Source organism: Benincasa hispida, chromosome 9, assembly GCF_009727055.1.
Source record: "Benincasa hispida cultivar B227 chromosome 9, ASM972705v1, whole genome shotgun sequence".
In the NCBI taxonomy this organism is placed as follows: domain Eukaryota; kingdom Viridiplantae; phylum Streptophyta; class Magnoliopsida; order Cucurbitales; family Cucurbitaceae; genus Benincasa; species Benincasa hispida.
The window spans coordinates 55,015,912-55,031,414 of record NC_052357.1 but is presented as its reverse complement, the minus strand read 5'-3'; positions in this window follow the sequence as shown (position 1 = coordinate 55,031,414).

Genomic DNA, 15,503 nt, shown 5'->3' with positions numbered 1-15,503 from the left:
TAATTTGATTTAGGGATGAAACTTAAAAATTTTGAATTTAAAATGAAATTCATGTTTCACCCCTAATTTAATTTGATTTAGGGGTTAAAATTAAAAATTTGGTTCTAAGAAATAAATTTGGGATATGGCCAAATTTACCAAAAAAAAAAAAAATAAAAAAAAAAAGCAAAAGAACTCAATTGGAGTTTATCGGTAAGTTATATTTTCAAAATAAAAAAAAAAAAAAAAACTAACTAACTTTAAGCTTTGTCCCCAATTTAATTTGATTTGGAGGTAAAACTGGAATTGATCATGAAAATTTAAGTTTCACCCCAATTTATTTTGATTTGAGGATGAAAACTTAAAAAAAAAAAAAAATTGAATTTTTAAAAAGATAAAAATTCAAGTTTCATCCTCACCTTAATTTGATTTGGAGATGAAACTTAATTAATGAAAAAGTTTTGGTACATAGTCAACGGTTTTAGAAAAAGAAAGGGAGGAAAAATAATCAAAGATAAGATTTGGAGCTTGAAACAAAATTTTTAACTAAATAAAATCTAGATTTAACCAAATCTAAGATTTCCTAATTTGATTATGGATTCAGTGGGGTCCTATAAATAAGGCTCAAAGCCTTCAATCTCATCCCAATCAATCAAAGGTAGAGAAAAAAAAAAACTTCTCCCCCTTCTTCCTCTTTTTTTTTTTAAAGTTCTAAGCCGTCTACCGTCGCTCATCGTCGACTGTCACTCGCCTGGGCTCGCCGATGTACGGCGGCCCTAGCTCCGTTTGGGGGAGGCGGCCTTAGCTCCCCTCATCCCTAATTTTTTATTTTCAGTTTCATCTCTCTTTTATTTTTTTTCTTTATATATATATATATATATATATATATATATTTCTTTTTTTCTTTTTTTAATTATTATTATTATTATTATATATACATTTATATATAACCCATGTTGTGTGGTTTTTTTCTAGTCATCTTTGAACGCCTCACTCTAAGAGCTGGCAAGACCACAAAGTGAAGAACCCTTAATGAGCCCCTTCACTATCGACACAGTCGTTGAGGGTACAAGAACATTAGAGATGCTACCTAAAAAGCTTGCAACTCCTGAACACATTCGCCACGTTGAGAAGGAAACAGGCATAGGGTGCGTCGAAGCTTTGGCTTCTCAAGTTAGGGAAGCTGTTTTCCCCAACACTTCTTCAGCGGAGAGAGTCCTGCAACTGGGAAGCTTCAAAAGCCCTGGCGAGCCCAAATGAACAGAAGCTCGCTTCTACTTGTGTGAACGACTCTGGGGCCTTAGTTGGCACAAGGTGACTCTGACTCATCCTCTTGTGATCCAGGAACTACCCAAACATGTGGACAAATCAACCTCCGTTGTTGTTTCTAGGGTGTCCGAATTTTGCGCTACCAACATAGTTTCTGACGCTCGGTGCCATGTTGTCTTGGCTATGTGGGAAATTATATAGAAGAAAATCATACGTACCCATTCGAGAAGGTCATTTGTCTAGAAAAGGAAACTCACTAGATATTTGTGGCAATTTCTGACATTTGTGGAGCCAATCTTTCCCCGCTTAGAAAGCTCGTATATGACTATTATCAGAACATGGAGAGGTACAATTAGTTCCAATCATCACTTTCTTCTCAATTGACCGAGGCAAATAAGAACCAACGTCTGAAGGAGGCCAAGTTTCACTTGGAGAAGATATTATATGACGAAAGTAGTGTCGTCGCTAAAAGAAAAGCCCTTCTGGAGCGTGATTCTCGAACTTTGCAAGAAGAGGAAGAATTGTTAGTGAAGCTAGCAACCATCAAAGTTGAATGAGTCGAAATATCGAGGCAACTTTTGGAGAATGAGAATCTTCCAAATCAACACAAGTTTGACGCCTCCAACACGAGAAGGGCCATAAACAACATAGAGATTACTCCTGCTATTTCTGATAAGGATGTCAAAGCCTTAAAGATGCTGCACCAAATGTTAGAGGCTATACAACAGGAGCTGAAAGACTACAATTAAGTACCATGATTCATCCTTATACAACCTGCTTAGCTACCCCAATGTTGGTCGTTGGGGGTTCCAAGAATTTTGTAATCTCTAGGCTCTCTTTGATTGCTAGATTTATTTATCGTATTGTAATGTTGAAACTTTCTTATATGGAAGACATTTCTTTTCTTTTCTTTTTATCATGTCGCAACTTTTAATGCTTGACATTTCTTTTATGCTCTCATTTTCTTTATGTGCTTGGATTTTTTTTCTCCACGTAATTGAACTTAAATTGCTTTATGCTTCCTGCGTACCCTTTATAATGACAGGGATTAAGTCGTAACGTAGTTCGTACAAAAAAAAATTTTTTTTTTTTTTTTTTTTACATTTGTTAAGCGTAAAACTTCTTAAGAAACTTGTCGTTGATTGGGTCGATTCTTAGTCCGTCTTGATCAACTATCTTGTATGCTTCATTTTTATAGACTTCTTTGATGACGTAGGGCCCATCCCATTTAGATGTAAACTTATTTCCCGTATGTCTTGTCGTGATAATTGGTCTTCTTATGGCGAGCACTAGATCACCAACTTGAAAAGATCGAGGCTTTACGTGTTAATCAAAAGCTTTAGACATTCGTGCTTGGTAACATTCCAACGCTTGTTGAGCTTCTAATCGTTTTTCATCCAGTGCTTCCAACTCTTGGAGACACAGTTTGGCATTATCCTCTGTAGTCAACCCCTCTTGCACCGCCATTCTTAGTGATGGAATTTCTCTTTCCAAAAAAGGGACAATTTCTACCCTATAACGAGAGAGTACGAGGTGACTCATGTAGAGGCATGGTGAGTGATGCGATAAGCCCACAACACTTCACTGATCTTTTCTTGTCAATCTCTCTTTGTCTTTGAGACAATTTTCTTCAGCATGTTGCACAATGTCTTGTTGAATGTCTCTACCAACCCATTTGCACAACGTTATACATGGACGACTTGTACTGCTTGAATTTGAATTTTTCTCACAATCTGTCCATCAAGCTGTTGGAGAATTGTCTCTTGAGGGAATACCATACCGATAAATGATGTGAGTGCAGATAAAGTCCACCACATTTTCTTTCTTAGCTTTCCTTAAAGCGACAGCCTCAACCCATCTTGAAAAGTAATAAGTGGCTATGAGGATATAAGAGTGTCCTGGTGATCACTTAGGTATTATAAGGCCGACTAAATCAAGCCACCATGCTTTGAAAGGCCACGAGGCTATAGTCAGATGCAGAAGCTCGGGCGGTCGATGAATGAAATTCGCATGATATTGATAGGCTTCACACTTCTTTACGTATTCCATCGAGTCCTAAATCATCCCCGTTCAATAGTAATCCATTCTTTTCAGCTGGAATTGTAGTTTTGGTCTAACTTGATATGCGTCGCATACGCCTGAGTGTGCTTCCTCCAAAGCCTTTGTTGACTCCTCTTTACCTAGGCATCAAAGGAAAATTCCTTCAAGGGATTGGCGGTATAAGACCCCTTTGTAATAATTGAAATGTGCGGCCCTCCTTCGAACCTCGAATTTATGGCAAGGGTCATTCGGGAGCCTTCCATGCTCAAGGTAATCTATGATGGGCTACCGCCAGTCTTCCTTGTCAGTTAGGTAGACTGATATCACATACATTTCCTCTCTTGCAGTCCTGATCGAAAGTATAACCCATCTTCGACAAAGCTATATATTAAGGGGCACATTATCTAAGACCGTTGAGGCAGTAACTAGGTTTGCCAAGGCATCCACTTTCTTATTTTCCGTCCTTGGGACATGCTCCAACGTCATGCTTTCGAATTTTTCCATCAACTGTTGAGCGTAAATGAAGTAAGGTTTCAAGTCGTCATGCTTCACATCGTACTGGCATAAGAGTTGATTGATTATCAACTTTAAGTCACCGAAAATCTCTATATAAGCCATCCCAATCTCCAAAGCTATTTGGAGACCAATTATCAAGGTTTAGTATTCAGCGACATTGTTTGAGCATAACTCAGCAAGTTCATTCTTTGATAAATGATCACCATGAGTCAGACTCAATAGAATTTTTTGAACATGAAGAAATAAAGAAGCCATTGCAATTGCCGATTTTTTAATGAATGAAAAGAATTTTAAAAAAAATTGTAGGAATGTATCAACAGCAGTGGAAGCACAAGGATCATCTAAACACTCAAATTCACCAATTTTGACAATATATAAAGCATGCTTTTGCAGAAAAAAATGAGTTTCAAGACATACCTCTTGTAGAATTTCTTCAAAGCTCCTTCACCAGCTGTTATCTTCTCCAATCTTGTTGTAGACTACCTCAAGATCTTCCCCACTATTCTTTTGGTGCTCTAGATTGAGTTGTGAGACTCAAAACAAGCTTGAATCAATGGTAGAGGGAGAAATGCTCACTGCGGAAAATCAACTGAATAACTCTTTCTTCAAACCAATTTTTCTCTCAAAATCTCTATAGATTGCATGCCCGATTTTCACTCCAATCTCTTCATTATATTGCAAATCAACATGTAAAGAGAAGAGTTACATTAGTTTCAGCTCATGCTTGGAGAAGACAAGGCAAAGATATTGCTTATTGTGTAAGCTACTTCAAAAGATGGATAATGGAAAAACTTCATTTTCCATTTAAGTGTTTTGTTTTGTTTTCCTTTTTCAATTTTATCTCACAAAATCAAAATTTTATTTTAATAAATCTATTTTTATTTTAAAATGAAAAATTTAATTAATTTCATAAATTAATTATTAAATAAAATTTAATTAATTTAATATCAAATATTAAATTAATTTAAACACATATCCATCTTTATATATTTAATTCATATTTAAACATATATAAATTTCTCCTATTCCGTCCAATTCTCAAATTAAATATGTAATTATATCTCATATAATTACTAATTCTCTTAATTCTAATTTGAACGTTTCAAATTAACTTATCACGCTATTCTAGAGCTAGTCCGTTACGAGCTAGTAGGGGGACCTTACGGACCTACAGATCATGAACTCCAAAGATCCAAGATTAATTGGCTAAACTCATTAGATCAAATTAATCCCCATTCGTTAACTAATGAGTCACTCCACTAAAGCCCATAGTTGCACTCTTCTCAATGTAGATATATTATGTCCACATGATTTAACCATAATCAACAAGTCGACCCTTCACAGGTTGTTCGTAATACTGGCTGGGTCAAATATATTTTTTACCTCGATATTACGTCTTATTCTTCAAGTCCCTACTAATCCTCTAATGAACAACTGGTTTGTGATTCAATCACTAAACCAAACTCTCTCAGCCCAGTGATAGGGTAGGGTCCCTTGTTCAAGAACTGGATTCAGTAATTGAGAGAACAACCTTTCTCCTATCCCTAAATCAGGTAGGTGTGAACTCCATCTTGCACCCTATGTCCCCACCTATCTATCCGATCTTACCCCTGAAATGGGAGTCTTATTAAGCCTACATTGTTGAGCCAACCCTCAACTATACAAATCTAAGGGCAATCCCGAATAAATAGGAGTTCATAGTTAGCTCAAGATTAAGATTGAGTTACCTAGGTCATCTAGGTGAAATAGTCAGTCTTAAACAGTAAACAACGTTATAAAGTAAGAGTGACTTATTTCTTGGTCCTGATCTTATGTAAACTCATTGCATAGGACGCCCCCACTCCTCATGTCATAACATGTACGAATTAGAATCACATCATATGCAGTACTTTATAACTCTTTTTACAACTAGTAGCATCTGATGGAGTTACTAGAATAAGGTACCCAACCTCATTCATGTATCATAGATCATTTTGACTATTTACTCAAACCCGATCTACTCTTATGTCTCCACATAAAGTTCAAGTACTCATACAATAGTCATGGTCTTAGTTTATTGATTTAGACTTTCATACAATTTATAAGATCAATAACAAGTATATTGATAATAGAAAATTTTCATTATTTTACAAACTGCATGTTTTTAGGACATAAACCCCAACAATTGGAGTGAAAATCGGGCATGCAATCTATAGAGATTTTGAGAGAAAAATTGGTTTGAAGAAAGAGTTCTTTCACTGATTTTCTGCAGTGAGCATTTCTCCTTCTACCCTTGATTCGAGTTTGTTTTGAGTCCCACAACTCAATATAGAGTACCAAGAGAATCGTGGGGAAGATCTTGAGGTGGTTTACAACAAGATTTGGAGAAGACAGCAGCTAGTGGAGGAGCTTTGAAGAAGTTCTACAAAAGGTATGTCTTGAAACTTTTTTTTTTTTTTTTTTTTTTGCAAAATCATGCTTTATATATTGCCAAAATTAGTGAATTGAGTGCTTAAGTGATCATTGTGCTTCCGCTGCTATTGATACCTACACAAGTGCGAAGCTAAGGCAGCATGTGTTTTTCTGGCAAAATGAGAACGATACCGACCCCTACACCACTTCTTTGTATCGCACCATCAAAGACCACGACCCATAGCCCTGAGATTTCTATGAAGATAACTTCATCATCGGGCAAGTATTCACTTAACTTTCAATCTGATGGACCGAGTGATCTGCCAAAAAGCCAATTCCAATTTTGATTCGCCGGCTACTTGTTTCATGGCTTTAATTTGAGCTGCAGATCCTACTTTGGAGACGGCTCAATGAGTCTTTTCTTCCGTGATGAACTGTTGGCGGGCTGTTTCCCTCTCGACGATGAAGCTTATCCCCCATCGTCTCACTAGCCGACCTTGACCCCTGTTATTTTGAGATCATATCTAGTATTCAGAGTTTTCCTCGATTTGGTACCGCTCTCGCAGCCCGCACCGAAATAGTGCTTTACCCTAGATGTTTAGTCAACTACTGCGCCTCAACACATTTCGGGGAGAACCAGCTAGCTCTGGGTTCGAGTGGCATTTCACCCCTAACCACAACACATCCGCTGATTCTTCAACATCAGTCGGTTCGGACCTGCGCAGCTTTGGTGGAAGGCGAAGAAGGCCCCCTTCCGAGGGGGCCTGAGCCATCAGTGAGATACCACTCTGGAAGAGCTAGAATTCCAACCTTGTGTACTTGATGTCCCGCCCAAGAAAGAGACCCAAGTCCTAGCAGACCCGCTAAATGGTGATTCAACATGGATTCTACATCTTGGAACCAAGCCAATTTTGGAGCAGCCTTGTGATAATGAAACCAACCAGTTTTGATTGATCAAAAAGAAGAATCTACTTCAACCTATATGCCCTAGTCGGCCAATGCCTGCCCTTTAACTACCTTTTGCGGATCATAAACGATGTTATACTGTTGAAGCATGATTTTCCACTTGGCTAAACGCCCTAAAATGATTGGCCTGGACAAAACGTACTTGATGGGATCGACTTTCGCAATTAAGTGTACTGTGAAAGCTTGCATGTAGTGCCTCGACTTATCTATGGTGAAGAAGACCTCAAGACACGTCTTCTTAATAAAAGAATAGTTGATCTAAGTTTCGTTTAGGGTTCTACTTAAGTAGTAGAGAGCATGTTCTTTTCCCTTTTCTTCTTCTTGTGCCAGTAGTGCCCCTAACGATCTTTCTTGCACTACGATGTACAGTATCAATGGCTTGCCTGCTATTGGGGCTCCTAAGACAGGAGGGCTGATCAGGTACCTCTTTATGCTATTGAAGTCATTTTGGCAAGCCTCATCTCATTCGAATTTTTCTCCCTTTCTCATCTGTCTCTGAAAGGATTGACACCGCCCTGCCACTGTCTCTTATACACATCTAGATGTGTATAAGAGACAGAGGTACCTCTTTATGCTATTGAAGTCATTTTGGCAAGCCTCATCTCATTCGAATTTTTCTCCCTTTCTCATCTGTCTCTGAAAGGATTGACACCGCCCTGCCAGGTTAGAAATAAACCTCCGGATGTAGGCCAGACGTCCTTTAAAACTTCTCAACTCATGTAGATTCCTTGGTCTTGGCATCTTCTGTATTGCATCGATCTTGGATTGATCTATCTCTATCCCTCGATGTCTCATAACGAAGCTTAGAAACTTTCCTGAAGTTACGCCAAATGCGCATTTGAGAGGGTTCATCTTTAATTGGTACTTTTGCAGCAATCGAACATGGTTCTTAGATCTTTCAAGTGGTCCTATCATCGCTTAGTCTTGATCACAAGGTCATCCACATAGCATTCCACGTGTTTGTGAAACATATGAAACACCTTCTGCATGGCGCGTTGATAAGTAGTGCCAATATTCTTCAATCTGAAGGGCATCATCTTGTAGCAATATATCCCTTTTGAAGTTTAAAATGTCGTCATTTCCTCGTCTGCAAGAGCCATTCATATCTGGTTATACCCAGATGATCTATCCATGAAGGATAAGGCCCCATGTCCCGTTGTCGCATCGACCATGATCTCTGTGATGGGCAATGGAAAATCGTCTTTCGGGCATGCATTGTTTAGGTCGCGAAAGTCCACGTAGACACGAAGCTGTCCATTCTTTTTTCTAACCAAGACAATGTTGGCTATCCACGTTGGTATTTGACTTCGTGGTGAACCCGACTTCAATCAGCTTATTGACTTCAGCCTCAATCTGGGAGATAAGTTCTGACCAAAAGCATCGTTTAGCCTGCTTAACGGGTCAACACCCTTGTTTGATCGCGAGATGGTAGACTGCTACTTTTGGATCATGCCCCGACATCTCTTTGTATGACCAAGAGAAAACATCCCTATATTTGGTGAGTAAACTCATGTATTCGCCCTCTTCCTCTTACGAGAGTGACGCACTGATGAAAGTCGAATGTGGCTCCTTTACTGTGCCTAGATTCACCTCTTTTAACTCGTCCACCGTGAATTGACCACCATCCTCTAGACCTGTGGAGCGTCCTTCACTTCCTCCTCGGTCATACCTTCTTCAGATTTTCGTTGATGGTGATGTGGTGGCACAAAGTTTCACCTTCATCTTACTCTAAATTTCCATTTTGAGGATTGGTGAAGACAACATGACGCCTCTTTACTTTGATCGAGCCCTCACTTGTGTTTAAAGTAACGAAGGTCCTTCTCTTCATATGTGAGGGGATGGTACTACGGATTTCTCCATCATTTCTTGCCTCTCCTGATGGCTTCTTGTTCGATGGCCTTTCAGTTTCTTTAAGGTCGAGGCGTCACCAAATTGACGCTTGGGTTATCGGCTCCTTTTTTCTTAAAGTCATTTCGGAGGCATCATCGCAGGTTTTTCCCTTCCTCTTTATCTCATTAGAGACATATCTGTCGAGGGGATTTTCAACCCTTTCGTGCTTCAGGCGATTAAAACGGGAGTGCAGGGTTTTCCTTCACTTTCCTTTGGAACTGCACGTACTCTCTCAAAGGCTGAAGGTCACGCCACCACCGGCGGCTGACAGATGATTTCCTCCATTCTTTCGTTCGGCAGAGTCAACTTTCAAAAGACTGAGCGTCGAGTAGTTCTGGGAATCATATGCAGACTTCCCTTTTCTGCTTTTATCATGCTCAATCTCTCGAAGACCAAGGTGCGTGTGGCAAACGGCCTAATATGATCGAAGGCTGAGGCTCTTTTATATTTGCCCTCATTTTCCCCTATATCATCGACTTCTTTTGTAGTTATATGATTGCTATTGGCCACTTTTTCCTTCGCCTTTCTGATTATGCAGACTGGCTCTGACGATTCATATCCAAGTTCTACCCTCAACGTAGGTATAGCGTGTCCCTCTTGCAAAAGCTTCTTTTGGGATGACGAGAGTCTAAGTTACTCATAAATCTTCAAGCTCTTGAACTCAATGTAAGTTGTGAAGTCATAACCCGCCTTCGCCAAAAACTTGTAAGCCTTGGGATCAAATCCATCTTTAGTTTGCTTCTCGAGCAAATTTAACTCCGTCACTTCCACCTCCGACTTGTGGACTTCCTGCTTCGTTATCGGCGTGAGAGGTGTGATGAAACTCTTCTTTAGAATTTCTATGTCACCGACCTGCAAACCTTTTGAGCATTCCAAAAAAGGTGACTCACCCTTCTGCTGTCTTGACAAAGGGACCTAGCGCAAAACCAGAGGCTTTGAGGCTTTTTTGTCCCTCACCACGAGTGTTTCTCTAACACTGGGGGATGTCCCACTCTCTTTTGGGCTAGAGGCTTGTACCTTGCTACCCGTTCCTTTCTCTGTGTCTATTGGCAACCTTGATCAGGATCCACCTACTTTCTTTGGCAGTGAGGTCTCTGCGAGCATTATTTCACCAGAATTCTCGCTCTTTATGTAAAACTTCGCATCTACGAAGTGAGATTCAACTTCAGAAAATAGATTAGAGTCTACTTCAACTTTCTTAATCCCATCCTAGTAGAACTTGAAACAATGATGTAGTGTTGACATAATCACACCATCCCCGTGAATCCAAGGGCACCCTAATAGCAGCCTGTAAGTAGTCTTTGAGTCTGTCACATGAAATAACACATCAGCCTTCAAATCGCCAATAATGAGCTCTAAGCATATCATACCTATCGCCCTTTGGCTGCCTTGATTGAAACCCTGAATGACTAATTTGCTATTTGATAGCTCTTTCATGAGTATGCCTAGTTGTTTCATAGTTGTCTTAGGCATTATATTGACGACGAATCCATTATTGATGAGGATTCGACCCGCTCTCTATTCTCGAATGTATCCAAAAGGCCTATTATGCAGTTTGGATCCCAGTAGCAGATGTTCATCTGAGAAGCCTATGGATGTACAACACGAGGCATATGCACGTGATGCGAAGGTCGGTGCACCAGATGTGTTGGATTCCAACAATGCCTCAATGAGGGTTATCTTGGCTTCTTGCGAGAGTGAGAGCAGGTCATCTATGCTAAATGACGATAAGCCCTTTGGCTCTTCTATTGATTTTACTGGCTTAAGAGGGTATCTTCTTCTTCCACAGTACTGACAGCATAACATGTAGCAACCTCTGGCATCTCTTCTAAACCTCAATCGCAGAAGTTCTTCGGGAGGAAATCCACCAACATCACTTGTCGCTTGGGACGAGGAACATCCTCGTCTCCTTTGTTAACAGCCTTGGGCCTCCAGACCTTCTTTCTACCCTTCCTTTTTTGTGCCTTGCTCCCTTTCCTATAACTTCAATAAGAGTGTGACTCTTTTTGGGTAGAGTTCAATCCTTTCTTCTTACGGCATGTCATAAGGATTCAACCTTTATTATCGTCATTATCAATGCACTCTCCTATATTTTAAGGATCTATGGCTTGGACCTCCCGCTGAAGCTGCACAACCACAGGTTCGAAGGTCCCAAACTGGACCAAACTGTCACTTTCTTCATAACATATGATTGGTAACAACACGCTTGGAGTTCGTCACCACGGTAAGATTTGTTTGGACCATCTCTTCTAGATCCAACTCTATTTTTCTCTCACGGGCCAACTTGAGTATCAAATCCTTCAATACAAAACATTTTTCAACTGGGTGGCTAACGACCCTGTGATACTTGCAGTAATTGGAATCGTCCACTTTATCGGCTTGTTTCAGTCGTTTACATTCCGGTAGTTGGATAAGGTGGTTCTTCAATAGTTGCTCAAGTATATCCGCAACGTCGGAGTCGGGGAACAGATAGACTTTTTCCTGCCACTTCTTCAGAGTTAGGTGACATCTTTCGCCTCCTTCGTCTTTCTTTTCCATCTTCTTCTTTTTCTCTTTTGAGGAAAACTTCAACGGGGTCGTATTAATGACCAATGATTCCTTCGTAGCACCTTTCACAATCTTCTCGACACCCTTCACTTATTTCTTGTCTTTCTTCGACTTGAGGATGAGAAAATCCTTCATTTCCCTATTGGCGATGCTTAGCTCCATGTCATGGGCGCGAGTCGCCAATTCCTCAAAGGTACTGGGCTTTATTCCCTACAGGATATAGAGGAGTCCCCAGTGCATACCTTGTGTGCACATTTCTACAGCAGATAATTCGGTGAGTCGGTCTTTGCAGTCCAGACTCAGACCCTCCATCGGTTGATGTAGTCAGTGACTGCCTCACCTTTCCGCTGCTTGGCATTCGTCAGCTCCATCATGCTGACAGTGCGTCTAGTGCTATAGAAGCGATTCAAGAATTCCCTATCAAACTGCTTCCAACTGTCGATTACCTCAGGCTCTAAGTCCGTGTACCAGTCAAAAGCATTTCCTTTGAGGGTTCTGAAGAACTGCTTGACTAGCAGATCTCCCCTTGTTTCCGCATTCTTACATGTTTCAACGAAATGGGCAATGTGTTGCTTTGGGTTTCCCTTTCCATCGAACTGCTGGAACTTTGGGGGTTGATCGCAGGAATTCTCAAGTTGTCGATCCTTTGGGTGTATGGCTTGGAATACATGAAGGAATTTTGAGTCGGGCCTTTATACTGAGCCCTTATAGAGGTCATGATCATGTCTTGCAGTTGTTGGACCGACAGAAAGGCCACCGAAGCCGACTGTTGCAGCTGGTTTTCTTGCAGCACGGTCTTCCCTTTGTCAGTTGCTTTGACCGTAGGTGCTTGGCTTGATTTAGCAGCCTCTCGAGACTGCATCTGTTCTCTCAAGGCAGCGATCTCATGGTCTCCCTCTTCGACGGCTTTCATCAGAAAGTTGATCTTCCTTTCCATCTCTACCATGACCGCTTCAACTGTTACATCTGCCATCATGACAGAAATCACATCTGGCTGCAAATCCCTTTTTAGCTTGCTGGAGGCGGAAGTAGAGTTGTCAAACAGGGGGTCCTCCTTGATGACAACCCTACCTTGTGGGGACTCTGTCATTTGCCTCAAGATGTTGTGCACGATGAGGGAGTTTTGCTCTTGCTCCTGCATAACTTTCCTTGAGCGACTGTGAATGACAGGTCCCGTGTAAGAGCTGTTTGTGGAGGAAGCTTTGGATGCCATCTTCTTTGGTGCCATATGTCTTATTTGGATGCTAAGAGAGATATGAAAGGTATAGATGTCCCGCTGGACGTGCCAATTTTTGCACACAAGGTTTCTGGAGAAACATATTGCATGGAGTTGAACTTGAGTTATTGTTGATGTTGATGTTGATTTGATGCGATATGGTTTGATCTCTAGTACTTGATCATCTGACTCTCTCTCGATTGAGTAGATGTACTTGACTTGAAGAAGAAATGCACTGAACGTTCTTGGAGTAGAAGTCTTGGAAGAGTTTTTGTATCTTCAAGGGTCTTCGTTTTTGTATCTTCAAGAGTCTTCTGTCTTTTAAGAGTGCAGCTTCAGGAGTCTTGGGAGTCTTCTGCTAGTTGATTAATTATCTCTAGACTCTGTAGAATTGCTAACCCTTGGAATGAGAAGAGCTCTTCTATTTATAGGGCTCTTTGATGGGCTTGAGTCTGGTCTTTGGGTTTAATTAATTGGACTTGGGTCTGACCTTTGGGCCCAATTAATTGGACTTAGTCTGACATTTGGGCCTAATTAATTGGATTTGGATCCATTTTGGCATTTTAGGCCCAAATTAAGCCTGTATTTGGGCGTCACTGGACCAACGCCCAAGTCAAGCAAAATTAATTTTAGTCAACCCAACGTTCGTGATGCGTGACGTCATCAGAATCCATTTTCAATTTCAATTTGGGACCCACGTCGACTCTTAACTGTCCCGAATTTGTTGATTTTGACATTTTTTCATTAATTTAATAAATGACATGGTGATCTATGATTGGTCCAAAATTTCTCTACATTTGAAAGTTAAATTGAGAACAAAATAACTTTTTTTATTATTATTTTTGGTCATTAAATTCATAAAACTACTTAGTATTATTCATTTATTAATGTAGGAATCGAAAGGTACTACACATTGTTTAATAAAAGAAATGAAAATTAAATTGAGACTATTTCACCTTATTTGAAGTGAGTTTCCATAGGAAGAAAATTATCATTTCCATTTAACATTCCATACTCTTTTTTTTTTTTACCTCAAATTAAAATCTTCTTTACAAATTACATGTATATTTTATAAATTAGAATAAAAAAAGTATCAATTTATATCTCTAAACTTTAGGTAGTTGTAAGTGTATCACTTTCTATCCTCTATTACATTATGACCGGAATAAACATGGTGTATGATTTATAATTTTATCAATTAAACTCTTAAACTTTTATAAATAAATAAATTTGATCTCTCAACTAGAATTTTCTTAGAAAATCTTTCATCCATCAATTCTAATCATCCTTTTAGTTAATCCGAAATTTGAAGAAATCTACATACATGAAAGAATTGATGCATTGACGATTTTTAAAGATAATTTTAATAAAAGTCTAAATTAATTCACTTATAGCAATCTAGGAGATTAATTGAAATAATTATAAGTCTCACACAATAATTTTTTAGTAAAAACTGTAGGAGGTGATACACTTACGAATTTAGATTTAATTAATACAATTATTAGTTTAGATTTTTAATTGATACACCTCCAAAACTTTAAAAGACATAAATGAATATTTTTCTCTAATACTATCCTAGGATTAGGATAAATGAATATTAACAAATAGTTCCTATTTTTGTAAAATTGGAGGAAAATTGTGTGGTGTCCAAATCCTGATGATAGGGATTATTAATCAATCATCAATATTTCAAATCACCAAAACAAAGAGGACTTAATACTGAAATTAGATGACAAGGATGACACTAAAAAGCTTTGGATTTTTTTGTTGTTATTTTTTTTCTAAATTTTCAAAGTCAAAGATGGTGTCTTTGTACTGGATGACTTCTAGTTCTCCATACCCAATTATAATAGTGGAGAGAAAATGATGTTTAAAATGATGTTTCATATTTATTGTTATTAATTTTTTTATTGAGGCATAAATTTGCTTCAATATGAGAACCTCATTTTCAAAGGTTGGACTTAGACTTGGAATTATTCAAATTCATAAAGCAAAAAGAAGAAATGGAGAATGGGTTGGGATTTTTTTTTTCTTTGATTATATATCTTTATAGTTTTACAATATGCTTTTAAAAGGATTTTCTCTAAAGAAAAATATTAAATGAAAATTAGACACTAAGGGCCCGTTTGATAACGTTTCCATTTCATGTTTACTGTTTTTGTTCTCTGTTTCTTGTTTCCTATTTCCTCTTTTTTTAGAATAAGAAACATAAATATGTTTGATAATTATTATTGTTTCCTGTTTCTTGGAAAAAAGAAACAAAAACAAAAACTTGTTTGGTAACTATTTCTTGTTTCTCGTTTCTTGTATTTTTTCCCTTACATTTTTTTCCAGATTTATAGTTTAAATATAATTTAATTATATAAAATAAAAAGATATATAACATAAATTAAAGTATAAAAAATAGTTATCAAATATTTAAAATATCGAATACACAGAAGTCCCAATGTAAAATTAATATCGATAGTACAATTGTTTCTATCATTCATATATTGTTAAAATTTGATTTACAATATTATTTCTCAACCATGTCATTTGTTTTAAATTTTAAATGATGTAGTCTCAAATATAACTCAATTATATTATTATTTAAATGTTGTAGTTGTAAAAATATTAAAAGGAATCGAAATAAATATTTTAGTAAACAAAATTTATATTATTATAAAATTATAATAGGTTTCATATGTGA